Source organism: Passer domesticus, chromosome 6, assembly GCF_036417665.1.
Source record: "Passer domesticus isolate bPasDom1 chromosome 6, bPasDom1.hap1, whole genome shotgun sequence".
Lineage (NCBI taxonomy): Eukaryota > Metazoa > Chordata > Aves > Passeriformes > Passeridae > Passer > Passer domesticus.
Window position 1 is genome coordinate 28,934,915 of NC_087479.1, and position 13,613 is coordinate 28,948,527.

Genomic DNA, 13,613 nt, shown 5'->3' on the forward strand with positions numbered 1-13,613 from the left:
AATATGTTTGCTTCCAGATGTTTTGCATCTTTTTTTTTCCTCAAAACTTTAATAGTCCATAATAATTTCTTTCAATTACATGTTGTTGCCTTTTGTTCAAAGGGTAAGTACTGTGCTGCTTTAACTGGTTCTTGGTAGGCAATTTTACACACAGCACATTCTCCTTGTAGCTACATTCATATATTTTTCTCTTAAAATTGTAATTCCCTATTGTAGAATAATTAATTTAGAATTTATTATTAGTTTAATAGTAAAGTATTTTTCTATACAGAATAATGCAATAACCTCTATATTATGTAAGCAAAAAGATATGCAGAAAGGTTTACATTACATATAAACATATATATACTGCTATTTGTAAATAAAACTTTTTTTGTGATTAAATTAAAAAGTAGTATAATTTCAGGCTTATAATGTAAATATTGTTTAAACTGAAAACATTCAATATTTTGCTTACAGTATATTTTTAGGGGTAATTTAAAATGCGTAGCTTTAAAGAAAAAAAAGTTTCACAGATTTATAGTGGGTGAGCAGCTGTTTCCACATTGTTAGGGCACAGAAATTCCAATTGCCACATTAATCAAAGTATTGAGACTACAAAATCCATTTCATTTAATCTCATTATTGAATAAACAGCTCTGTAGTGACGCCTATTTGTACTTGTTTCTCTAATAAAAATGCAACTGTAGCTCTCAACACAAATTAGTTTTAATTATTTAAATGATATGAATTTGTCAAACATAAATAATCTAACACCTGGTTTGCCTCCTCGTTTTCTAAAAAAATGTGTTTCACGAAAACTAGTAGAGGATGATAATGGGGAAAAACAAAGGTAGGTCTATGTATTTATTCTAATTCTATTAATTCTAAAAAAGAGCTAATGTGAGTTGATTACTGTCTAAGAGGGTGGAAAAGTAATCTGTCTTACTGCTATGCAAGGACACAACAGAATACAGCAAAGCAGAAGGATGTCTCTCACATACACTGGTTCTGTGCAACTCACTTGTCCTGTGCTCCTGTCTGAGAACTGGTGACGATGATTTACAGCTTAGCAATCCTTCTTCTGAACACAAGGATCACATTACCAAGCGATACGTGGTGTAGGTTTTAAGACACTTAATCAAGATGCCAAAATCTGCCATAACAGTCACCAGTTTATAAGGTTTAACAAACCTTCTCAGGCAAAAGAAAGGCTGAATTTCTCTGTTTTGTCTTTGTTTTGGTAACTTCATTTCAGGAGATCTGCCTGACCTTAGAAGAGGAGTACCCTAAGTGTCAGAAGGGTATAATATCTTATGTAAGCCAATTGGTAGATCTCTGAAAATGGAGATCCATTTGTTTTCACCACAGGATAGTATAATTGTGTTTGCTGTTTCTGTCTCATGCTACATTTTGTTTAAAAATATTTGGTATTTAAAATTCTGGATATCCTAACACACTACCCTGAAATCATTTATCATTTGGTTGAGGAAATATATAATCCAGTTGTGGTTGTTGGTGGTGGCCTCATATGGCACTTCAAGCAGTGATAATTTGTATTACTTTCTGTATATTAAACAGTTCTTTAATATTGATTCTGTTTGTGGTGTATTAACTGTTATCCTTTCTTGGTAAAGAAAGTGTGCTAAGCAGATAGTTACTGTCTTAAATCAGCAAGGCAATTTTAGAGTCACATGAAGCTATTGAAACCTACCACTCAGTAGTTTGTCTGCCAGACAATCATCTTTATTGTTCCTCCTGGAGATGTGTCTCTTCCTTTGTGCAAAATATTTCCAGTAGGCAGGCTTATAGTGAGAACTTACAACACTCCCAGGGTATGATTACGTGACCGCCACCATTATCATTGTGCCCTACATGTTAGTAACATAGTTCAGGGTTTCAGAAATATTTTTTTCAAATGCAAATTGCAGATTTTTTTCTTAAGCATTTTATATTTCATAGTGCATTTTCTCTCCAAATGTTCTTATAATTATTTTGTGTTAGTAGTCCCTCCTCCGTGCTTTTAATTTAAAAGTTCCTATACTCAATTTTTTGTATATCAGCTTGGTTTTTTAAACCACTTGCAATTGTTGCAATTATTGTTAAATAATCAGTAAATATACTACAGGAAAGTACTGTGAGACTACCCCAGTTAGTTTTGATGTCATTGGAATTCAATTAAATGTCAGTAGTGAAAATAAAGTCAAAGAACTCTGGTATGCAACTACTCAACAAGAATGAGAACTGTATTTTGTTCTTTTTATTCTTATAATAATTTTATAAATTTATAACTTGAAATTATCTAAACTAAGAAAAAGGCAAGATTTTTTAAAGCTCCTTTTCTACATCAGAGGACATTAGCTTGTAATCCAGATACATTAAATAATATAAGTAAAATCATAATATTATCTTTGCTGATAATAAACCTTCATCTTACTGAAGATATTATCATGATAAAAAGACTTTTAAGCAAAAATATCAGGACAATCAGATTTCATATTTGTATCTTTGAAACAAGATGAAATATCTCAGTTTTTCAATATATTTCCCTAAGTAGGTGGAGTTCTTTGGTACTTAATATGACCTCTTAGGAAAGTATGTTTATGGGGAGAAGCGGGGGAGAATTCACACTAATATTTTTACTCAAATGTGTTGATAAAAAGTAAATACCACTTTAAAATCAGTTGCTTGTTTTCTCTTCTAAAAGCCTACTTGGCAATATGTCACATTCCAGACTTTTTGAAATGTTATAACAGCCTTACCTGGCAGCAGCTATTCTTGCTACAATACATTATTCCTCTTTCTGTACCTAGAGGATGTAGAACACATCATTGAAACATTTCAGTTTCTGCTGTGCATGCTAATTTTAAATTCATATTGGAGCTTTGAGAATTTTGAGCTTGAAAATATAAAATGTAAACAGAAGAGGGCCATAGTTGAGAACCTGTTTTTACATGACAGTTGATGAATACATCAGTGATATTGTTGCTAGTCTTCCTGTCTATTTATATGAACATTTTAATTATACACATTGTAACCCAATACAGCTCAAAGTTCTAAACAGTTTGTATCCAATTTGTATATAATGATTTAATTTGCAGTTTTCCTTCCTTTGAGTTAAAAGAGTTGGTGCCCTGTGATATTGTCTTCATACTTTATATTACCACATAAACACATGTAAGCATGAGCAGTTGCAGACTGTGAGATGTAAAGATTGAAGAAGCAGTAACAGTGTGATTTTACAAAGTCACAGGACTCCAAAAGTATATCATACAGATAGGTTTACAAAAAGAAGAAAATAATTTACTTTTGATTATGATGCTTCAAAGAAAAAGTGTATTTTCACCAAATTCTCAGTCATATGCTGTCAATGAACTCAAACCTCACAGAAGTTTATTCTGGTTAAAAAAAGTGTTTTCATATGTCTTGTTATAATCAATTTGCTCTCTAAAATTCAGTTCATTTTTTCCTCCCAATCAAATGACATCACTTGCTGTACAGTGAAAAAAAGGGGAAATCTGAAACAAAGGCTGTTCCTAATCAGACTGTATTAGTTACTGGGAGCCAATTTGATTGCATGTGACTAATGCATTAATTTTATCATTATTGTAGGTCATCAAGACAAATAATGGAGTGTCATCACTAAGTATAATTTTAAGTGAGAAATTGGATTGTTTTTTGCTCCCACCATCAGTGGGCATAGCAGAATTCCTGGCATCCATGGGTTTATTTTTCTCCTCTTTTGCTGTATGCATTTGTCTACATTATGTGGAAGCAGAACTCCTGATGAGAAACACTAGTTCCAGTTTTAACTGAACATGCATATTTCTATATACAAATAATAAAAAAATCCTTAATTAAAGTGTTTAGGCAAAGCTCAAGTGTGTATAAAAAAAGGACTCATTGGTGAATGAGATGGCCAAATTTTCCCCCATGTAGGCAAGTATATCACTTCTATCTGCAGATTTGTATCTCAGTCAGTAATGTTACTCACAGGTTAACTATAAAGTTCACAGAAGCTTGGTGGGCAGTCTGCTTTGAAGGTGCTAAGCTGCTCTGGATTGGTGACCAAAATTAATGTAGAAACCAGTAATAGCTGAAGTGATGAATTCCAGCCTAAGGGAGCAACTCTATAAATATATTAATCAGAAGACATATTTATGGTATTCTTATTTTCCCAGACTGAAGGCTTAGAAGAGAAAAATCTATTACAGAAAACCTGTCAAAGGGAGTTAAGTGTCCCTAAAGTTTCCAGCTTTGCCTTTATTTGAATTCCAAATAAATCAAAGGAGATTTTTGTTAAAGTGAAAGCCCTGGCAAGAAAGCTATGACTTCTAGGAATAGTGAGGGGTTATTCTGTAAAATTTACATGGTGTGGTTGAATCTCCTTTCATCAATACTTAAAGTGGGGAGTACTAATCTGGAATTAATCACTAATTGGAATTATTAACTATGTCAATCAATCCTGCTCAAAGTTCAATGTTAATAGATGGACATTCCTCACTGGGGTAAACTTCTGATGGACATGCCAAGCATAAGACTTGAAAAGAGTTTACATTGTTTATATAGGGGGGTATGCTCCAGAAAAGAAATATTTTCCAGAATCACACAGTACTGTAATAAATTAACAATATGATTAGTAGTGTTTTTGTTAAAAACAATTAAGTGTTGCCATTTCAGTTTAGACACGTTTATCCTAAATGCTGTACTTACAGAAATCACTGAGCAAACCCTGATGATTGTTCTTCTATAAAACTCAACTTCCAGCTCTTGCAAAGATAGCCTGTAAGAATTCAACAGCAATGTTTTTTAATATGTATTCTCCTACTACAGCATTTTTCCAATACTGCATTTGATATTGTATTCCTTCACAATAAAGAAACATTGTTATGGGTGTGCCCTAAAAATGCTTCAATAGTTATTGTTAAAGCATTGGATGCATACAGCAGGTGTCATCCTAATATGGCATTGTTCTGGAATGACATCATCCCTGATCTTCTTGCCTTTAACATAAACTGATTGATCTAATTTTGTTTTTCACTTGTAATATCAGTAACAGAAAAAAAAAAAAAGGTCTTTAATATCTTTAATACAAAGAAGGTGAGTGTGCAAGGTTGAATCATTTATAAGGATGCTTTGGAGGACAGGAAATGACTTGGTTGGCTAATATTTATATATTTATTTGAAGAAATACAGCTGTATGTCTCTTTAAACTACCTGTCCATTTCCACACACTTCCAAAATACATCTCCTTAATTTCAAAGTGGGTATAAGAGGATAAAGTTAATAAAGAATCAAACATGGCCTCTGTAACTAAATTTTGATAGGTTTATCTATCTTATCTGATAGACAGAGCAAAGCACCTAGCATAGTAAGATGCCACACAGGTTTGTGAACTGTAGAGTAGGCAAAAAAAAGGCAGTAATGCTTCCAGTGTGTATACATATTTGTATATGTTTATGGTTTTTTGCAGAGAACATTTTCCTGGACTGCACATCATTATATCAAAGCCAAAATGTTGTGTTCTCCCTGCACAAATATTTCACACTTAATGAATTGTAATTTTGACACAGCTTGGTTTAATCAGAATTTTTCTGTCTAGCTTGCTTGAAATAAGAATGCAATTTCTACAGAAGTGTTCAGAAAACTGGAACTGTCTTAGGAGGGTAAGTTAACACCTCCCATATCCTGCCTCAAGGAAGCAGCAGAGATAATTTTGGCTACACAGACTCTAGGTTTTGTTTAGAAATATAAGACCAACTGTAAATAATTTTAATATCAGTGTTTCTGAAAATGATTGAGTAACACTTCAATTGCAAGATGAATTACCACCTGAGAAGTCTTCTTTAAAGTTGCAGTATGTTGTGATCACTGATTTTTACGAAGGATCCTGACTCCTGAACCACTTGCTACAGTGTAACGCAGTGTCATAACTGTGCTATTTAGGGTAGAGACAGTAAAAGTCAAGCAAGTCAGCCTAAGCCCATTGTGTCTGGGAATTCGTTCTATCTGCAGGAAAACAAAATAAAGCAAAGGCTCATGTCACTGACACAAGTCAAGCAATTCATTCCTCCTTGGAATCTTCCTCATCATTTTTTCCCAGATGGATTAAAAGACAAGTATCCTCAGTGCAAGGTCCAAATGTGAGCTATGACTACACAGTGTAGGGCAGATATGTTTTGAAAGTTTATTTTACAGTACTTGAAACTAATGCCCACATTGGCAAGTGTCTCTTAGCAAGCCAGCATAAACCTCACAGAAGCACAGTGTTAGAATACTGTCGGCTTAGGTTTTGCAGTTGTTTTCTCTTGACTTAGTTCAAAGGAGAGCGCATGCATGAAAAGTTTTCTCCTACATTACCAGAGATTAGTTGGAACTCTGACATTCATTGTGGCAAAACTGGAACTGTTTAGAACAAAATTCTTTTTTCATCACAGTCTACATAAACCTGTTAATAATGTCAAGTATTAGTCATGAAGTTGAAATAGCTCTGGAAATGTTGAGAAAGATGATGAAATTTGAAAATGCAAGTGCTGTATGAAAGAAGGTGTAAGTCAGTTCATGCTAATAAAATGTCCTGGTTACACAGCAGTTCTTCATTATAACAGAGTGTTTGCAGCAATGAAGCAATTGGTAAACACCCTCTTTGTAAATGGTGTGTCTTGGGAGGAAAAAAATTTCTGAAGAAAATAAATTATCTCCATATCTAAGTGCCTCCTTGAAGTATATGAAGCTATTCTCACTGTTCAAGCCAATCTCTTTTTTTCAGGTAGTTTTATTATTATATAGACTCTAATGAAATTAATATTAATGGATTGAAAGAGTCTGATAAGTTATTCAGCATAAAAAAAAAATCTATTTTTTTGTTTCATGAGTATTGTAAGTCTTAAAAAACACTGTTCTCCCTACATCCATCAGTGCTACTGAGGTTAAAAAGGCCTCTGTGTAAGAATCAGCATAATTAGGTCTTACGTGAGGAAAACACAATAAAACTGGAAGTGTTATCACTTTGATTACCAGTTTTGCACTAGTGTGCATGTTGTATAATGTGTTCTTCCCACAGATAAGGCATTGTATGCTGGTACTTGTCTCAATGAGGTGAGTGGAATTTGCAATTCAGTGAGACTTTTTAGAGATCAAAGCAAAGGACAAAGGCATGTGTAAAGAGACATATGAAAGAAAATATGACTGAGTGCGACATTATTCCTTCTAGGCCCTATTCCATAATCAATTTGAATAAGTTAATTGATGTAGATACAGTTCAGCCTGGCAGAGATGATAATCTTAATTAGGAAAAATGGTCACACTGCAGGGATGTAGGCTGCAACTAGAGGTGCACTTGAAATAAAGATCTGATGTTATCAGTTGCGGAAATTGTTTCTAGCTCCTGCATATAAGGCTCATTTATCAAAGCCCCAAATGCTCTGACAGTTAGCATTGTACAAGTCACCTTTAAGGCAATACTCTGATGCCTTGTTAAGGAAATACTGTTATTCCTGCCTGTATGCTTTCCTATATAGAGAAGTCTAGAACTCAACCCACATACCTGTCCCCAGGCTTGAGTATGTAAGATGTTTTTATCAAATGTAGCTAACTTAGAGGTATATCCCTTGTATTTAGGAGCGATCAGGTAGTTTTGTATGACAGCCTGTGACTGTTTGGAGATACTGAATTTCTTTCTGAGCTTCTTTAGTACTTGCTTCTTCATTTTCACTATGTAGCAGTGGAAAGAATTCTTTGATAACATTGTTCTGGTGACCTTGTTTGATAAACTCACCTTTGTCAAAAGGACATTTCCTTCCTACCACATTTTTACAATAGATCTATACAACCAAAATATTACAAAGTTTTTATGATTATATGCTCAAAAAAATTATTAGTAGATGTCACTTGAGTGATATAACACCAGTTAAAAATTTTTAAAATACTACAATTTGAAGCACCTGCAGTAAAGCCAGAGAATGGAAATAACATTACTTGGCCTTTATGTAATTCTGTATTCTATTTTAGAGGTTTACATATGTCACTACTACCACTGTGGTGGTGAAGTATGAGCACCTCACCATTTCAGACATTGCTAAAAATCTGCTTTTAGCCCATTCCACCAAATGAAAAAAAAAAAAAAATCTACTCACAAGGAGGCCCCGTCTAGATCTGTGAGAGAGCCAGTTAGAACATTTCTACCAAAAGTAATCACACCAGATGCAGAGAAATCAAGTAAAAAAGCAGAGTGAAGTACAAGGAGCAAGAACAAAAGCAGAGTGAAAAACCGTATGGTTTGCTATGCTCCTAGCAGTGAGCTCTGAGAGCATGGTAATACACATAATAGCATTGATGTAGGCAAAGTAATGAGCAAAACCCAGCTATTTCTAGCATAATTATTTAAAATTAGTGAAATAAAAAATGAAAAAAGAGCATACATCCACTTTTAAAAAAAAAAAGGAAGCAAAATCACATTAATTTTGCTTCTAACTGGTATTTCTAAAATGAATTAAGAATTTTTACACTATAACACAACCATAAAGTTTTAAATGCTTGGTAGAACAATGATTTCTTGGGAGAGAAGTGTGATGCGTATTGTAGTGCAATAATGTGAAAAAAAACTTATTTTAGAATGAATCAGTTTTCACTTCCACTTTGCATTCAGTAATGTTATATGTAATTTAGCACAGGTATATGTACATATATATATATATTTTTGAAAAGCTAAAATTTTGCTACTTTCCATCATCAGAACCATTAGTCAACAAAATTTCTTTCATTTTCCTCATCTTCTCCTTGATCATTTTTAAATGAACAGCATTTTAAATTTGTGCTTTGAAAAACTATTTTCCCATTCAGTGGAAGTCTGAATAATTAACATATTCTAGAAAACATGAATTTAAACTCTTAGTTTTGCTACTAGTAAGGCAATCCGCGTGTCCAATTTCTTTATAGAAAACATGGCTATCAAATTTACTACCCCATTACATTCTCTAATTAAGTCTTCTAATGCATGAGCTTGCTGACCCTGAAGATCTATGGTCAGGAGCATGTTTCAAGGCAACAGTAGTGCCTCACTGTAAATCTGGTGGCCTGCTTAAGTTCTCTGCTGCATTCCCTAATGCACACTTGCTGATAACTAATTTTTTTCAGCTTAATTTTGCACATCTCTAGATTAGCACTCTTCTTTACTTCCTCTGGGAAGTTTTCTTTTAGGCAGTCATTTTTCATGGCACCTGATCTAAATATTCCTTGTCATTTTTCATTTACTTCGTTCATATTTTATAGCTTTTTCTCTCCTTGACAACTTGATAATATTAAAGAAATTGAATAGATGCTCTCACTAAACAAAAGTGAATGCAGGTTCAATGATGAAAAAAGAGAACAAATTATCTCAATTATCTCTTTTCTTCTTCACATTCATGAATAATTCCCACACAAAAAATGGAGCAAACTTTCATTAAGTCATATATGCGAACTGATTACAGTTTGGTCTCAGGCAAATAGCAAGAAGTCCTTCAGAGGTACACACATACATTTGAGGACATTAGAATACAAACTTAATCCAAAAAATACAAAGTCTGTCCTCTCAGAATATATTTCATTTTCATTCCGTATGATTTGCTTAGGACTGAAAGAGTCTAAGTATCTCCATAACCACGTGTAGCCTTATGCCTGTCCCATGTGTAAAGGATCAGCTATGACAATACTAGTCACTGGTTTCAGAATTAACACAGGGAAATCTATTTGCTGGCTCACATTTATACCAATATTGCATTGACTCAAGCAAATTATACAAGGCAATTCAGTTAAAGTAGTGAAAACTTATCTGGAAGAAGGTACGCCAAATTTTCAGTAATTCTTTCCTGATTCAGAGCAGGATTTAAGAGCATCCATGTAAGAGAAAATATAAAAGTATATTTGGTAATGATTTTATTTAAACCAAACTAAAAACCATGTTTCTGCTTTTTCCATCCAAGGTCAACAAGTTCTCTCAAGGCACAAGAGATTTCAGACCTAGAGTGTAAGACTCAGCAATAATCTGATTTGGGAACAAGATGTGCTGTTTCTTTTGTGAGCCACTTTTCAGAGCCTTAAGATCTAGTTTGGAAGGTACCTGGGCAATTACAGACTGAAATAGGCTTTTTGTTTTTGGAAACATCTATTAAACTCATGTTTAATGCTTTTGAGATCACACTAGGCATCCATCTACACCTTCATCTACACCTAAATAATCTTTACAAATCCAGCCTTTAGGCTGGGATTTCATTACTCTCTCTGGTTTTGAAGCAAAGCTAATTTAGAGCCCCACTTCCTCAGGCAACTTGTCCTCCCTCTTCTCATCTGAAGTTTATAGCATTTCCAGTCTTATAGTAAAGCTAATAAGGCTTGGAGGCATCATTTCCAAAATCAAATTTAAAAATTGCTAAAAATGTTCCAAGTACAGTAAATAAGAAGAGCAGTATTTTGACACAGGCTGTTTCAATGCAGTTTACCCTCAGACAGCTTTATCATCACAGGTGAGGTAGCAAGCTGCAGCACATGTGATGTGTTTCTTGAAGCCAGGTTACTTATTCAGTGCTTATTCCTTAGTTTTCTGTTTGTAAAAGATCCATCTAGTAGAAGTTCCATAGCAAGTTTTTAATGACTGGATTCCTGATAATGTGTTTTCTTTATTTATTTTGTCAAAAAATGCTATAGGAGGTAGATATTTTCTGTCTGTAATATCTTTAAATATTTCCTTATTTATACATTTTATACAATATGTGGCGTTTTTTTTTTTATTTAAAAGGGGCCTGATCGAAACCAAGAGATGTGAAGGAAATTACTGTGATGAGTTTTGGAATATCACCTCAGAAATTACATAGCAGAATTTTTGTGAGCTATAATTAGTCATCCTTTCTAGTGAGCTGTTTCAAAGTCTTTTACAGTTGATTTTTTACAGCACTTGTCAAAGATTGTTAACCTATGATATGATCTTTTCTAAATACAGGATAGTACATAGCCCTCAGAGACATTTGCTCATTGCATGCCTCTGGGGGTTAGACACTTAATGATATCCTATCAACATCAGTGAGAATAAATGCAGATTGTACCTCATCAGTTACTGAATCATAATATCACATCTTTTTTGAAGTTGGAAGAGAACTCTTGAGACTATAGTGCAACCCCACTGTTCAAGCAAGGTCAATCAAAGCTTTTGCTGAATTTCAAAAGATTCCTATCTGCTCAATTTTCCAGCCTGTTTATGTCTCTCTGAATGGTAGCACACCTATCTAATGGCTAGTATATTATAGCCATTTCTCCAGGTTTTGTACCAAACCTGATCAGGATAAGCCCTTCCCCACCACACATGTCATTAGTGAGGATGTTAAATAGTTATGGTGCCAGTATTTGATCCCTGGAGTATGCTTTAGTGACTGACCTCCAGCTGACACCCGACCACCCCTCCTCCAAGCTAGAGTCCCAGCTCTCTGTCTTCCTATGGAAGGTGCTCCAGTCCCTTAACCCCCTCTGGGACCCTTCCCTTGGCCCTCTCCACTGGCTTCATTTCCTCCCGGTACTGAGGAGCCCAGCACTGGGCACAGATGAGTATTGGGAAAGGATCACTTCTCTGCACTTGCTGGCAACACTCCTAATTGCAGCCAAGGATTCCTTGTCCTGCTTTGTCACCAGGGCACATTTTTGGCTCCTCCTTAACTTGTTTTATGCCAGATTCTCCAGGTCTTTTTCTTAAAACTGCTTTCCAGCCAGTTGGCCCCAAAATACATTTTTGCATGAGGTTATTTCTCCCAAGGTGCAGAACCTCACATTTTTCTCTGTTGAATAACGGGAACAGGCCAAAATCCGGGCTTCTGATGACCAGGGTAATGATTCTGCTTTTTGCCCTAGTCCTGCCTCTTAGGATCCTGATTTCCACTATCCCTGTTTACTGCGGTCAAAGGATGTCTCTGAATTCCACATCCCTGACCACTTCTTCCCTGTTTTAAGTATTTTGCACCACTCCTTATTAATTCCTGGACCACCTGTGTCAGAAGCTGTTGTCAGTGCAGTTCAGAAACCTCCCAGTTTGCTTTTCCTAGCTACGTTGTCTTTTAGCAGATGTCAGGGTGACATGTCAGGCATAAGAACCAGCAACTGGGAATATGAGACTTCTTCATGTTGTCTGACAAAGATCTCAACTACTCCTTTCCTATTCAGAATGACCTCTTTTGATCTGCCCACCAGTTCCCAATACAGCAGCTCTCAGCTCATCACTCATCACAAGGCGGAGTTCCATGCATTCCAGCTTGTTTCTCACACAAAGGACAACTCCCTCTGGCATTCCCAGCCCAGTGGTTCTTAAGGGGCCTGCGTTTGTGTTTTGCAGCACTCTGTTGTGTCATCTATCCCACCACATCTCCATTGTTTTAATGAGGTCATAATCCTGTAACTGCACGTGGACCCCCAATTCTGTTTTCCAGTCTGTGTGCATTAGTGTGCAGGCATTTCAGGGGGCATTCTTCTCCCCATGAAGAGAATAAGAAATTCCCTCACAAGACTGTGGCACAAGCACTTCTTTATTTACATCCCTGTGCTTCTGGAGATCCCACTTCAGCAATTTTGATTGCTATGTCCCTTCTGTTCACAGAACCTCAGATCCTTTGCCTGCCTACCCTCTCCACCACTTGCTATCATGAAGGAAAGGATCAGCAAATATTGTCATGCTCTTTTCCAGATAAATTTTAACTTGTTTAGCCTCCTGTAAAAATCAGCAGAAAGTAAAATTTCTGATAAAAAGGTTTTTTTGTTTATAAATTTGACACCCTTAGTACATTACTTCATTGCTCTTCATTGACAGAAAGATTCAGGGACTGGAGCTGTTAAGTCTTGCTAAAGTTGTTAAGTCTTCTTCTCAAATAAATCTTCTAGGAAAACCAAGGTTTTACTCAAAATATATTGCAGTATTTGAGTCACCAATGCATTTTCAGTCTATTTTCAAACTTGTATTGGATTCATACATTTATTGGGCAAATCTGATTGGTATAGTTTCCTATTAATAAATTACAAGCTTTCGTTCTGTATTATTGCTTGAGTTATAGCCCTCCCAAATGCCACTGTGGTGTTTTCTTGTGGTCTGTCACATTGAGATAAAACTTTTTCCTCCCTAGTGCTATTTCACATCTTAGTGTTGTAGTTCATAATTGCTGCAATTGTATTATCTTTTCTTTATATATGTTTTGAAATATCTAAATTTGATGTGCTGAAGGCATTTAATTTTAATCAGTAAGCTAGGATTAATAATTGAAATTCAGTAGAAAAAACATAATTTAAAATGTAAAACAAAAATCCATTTAAAATTGCATTTAATATTGGATTTACTTGTTTCTATTGTTTTGTTATAAGCAAAATTGTATACGGTTGACTTTGTCAATGTATGGCAAAAACCTCAGATTTACAAGGAAATTAGATATTCTTGATAATAAGTTGCATTAATAATAATAAATTAGTATCTTCTCTAGATGAAATGTTCATTATCTTAGTAATACTTACTGTAGAAATGTTTAACAGTTTTGCACACAAAAAAAGATATGTTTATCAGAGTCCACATTGGACTTCATAGTTGTAATATATTATCGGAATATTTTGTGACTTTTTTGTGTTGGTTGGGG

General features: G+C 34.8%; 1 protein-coding gene and 1 long non-coding RNA gene across 5 annotated transcripts in view; one reads left to right on the forward strand and one right to left on the reverse strand.

The window, feature by feature from the left end:
- NOVA1 (NOVA alternative splicing regulator 1) overlaps positions 1–1,574 on the forward strand; it is a 146,451-nt gene extending 144,877 nt beyond the window's left edge. For all 4 annotated transcript variants that reach the window (XM_064424077.1, XM_064424078.1, XM_064424079.1 and 1 more), the window contains one exon: positions 1–1,574. This exon is cut by the window's left edge and continues 5,188 nt beyond it. The gene's annotated coding sequence lies outside the window, so the exon portion shown is untranslated.
- Positions 1,575–1,713: 139 nt separating this feature from the next.
- On the reverse strand, positions 1,714–12,333 carry LOC135302970 (uncharacterized). Its single transcript, XR_010364514.1, has 5 exons — positions 12,187–12,333; positions 4,693–4,762; positions 3,974–4,109; positions 2,742–2,788; positions 1,714–1,850 (listed from the first exon to the last, which is right to left on the reverse strand). It is a non-coding gene; the product is annotated as an uncharacterized LOC135302970 (long non-coding RNA).
- Positions 12,334–13,613: the final 1,280 nt, after the last annotated feature.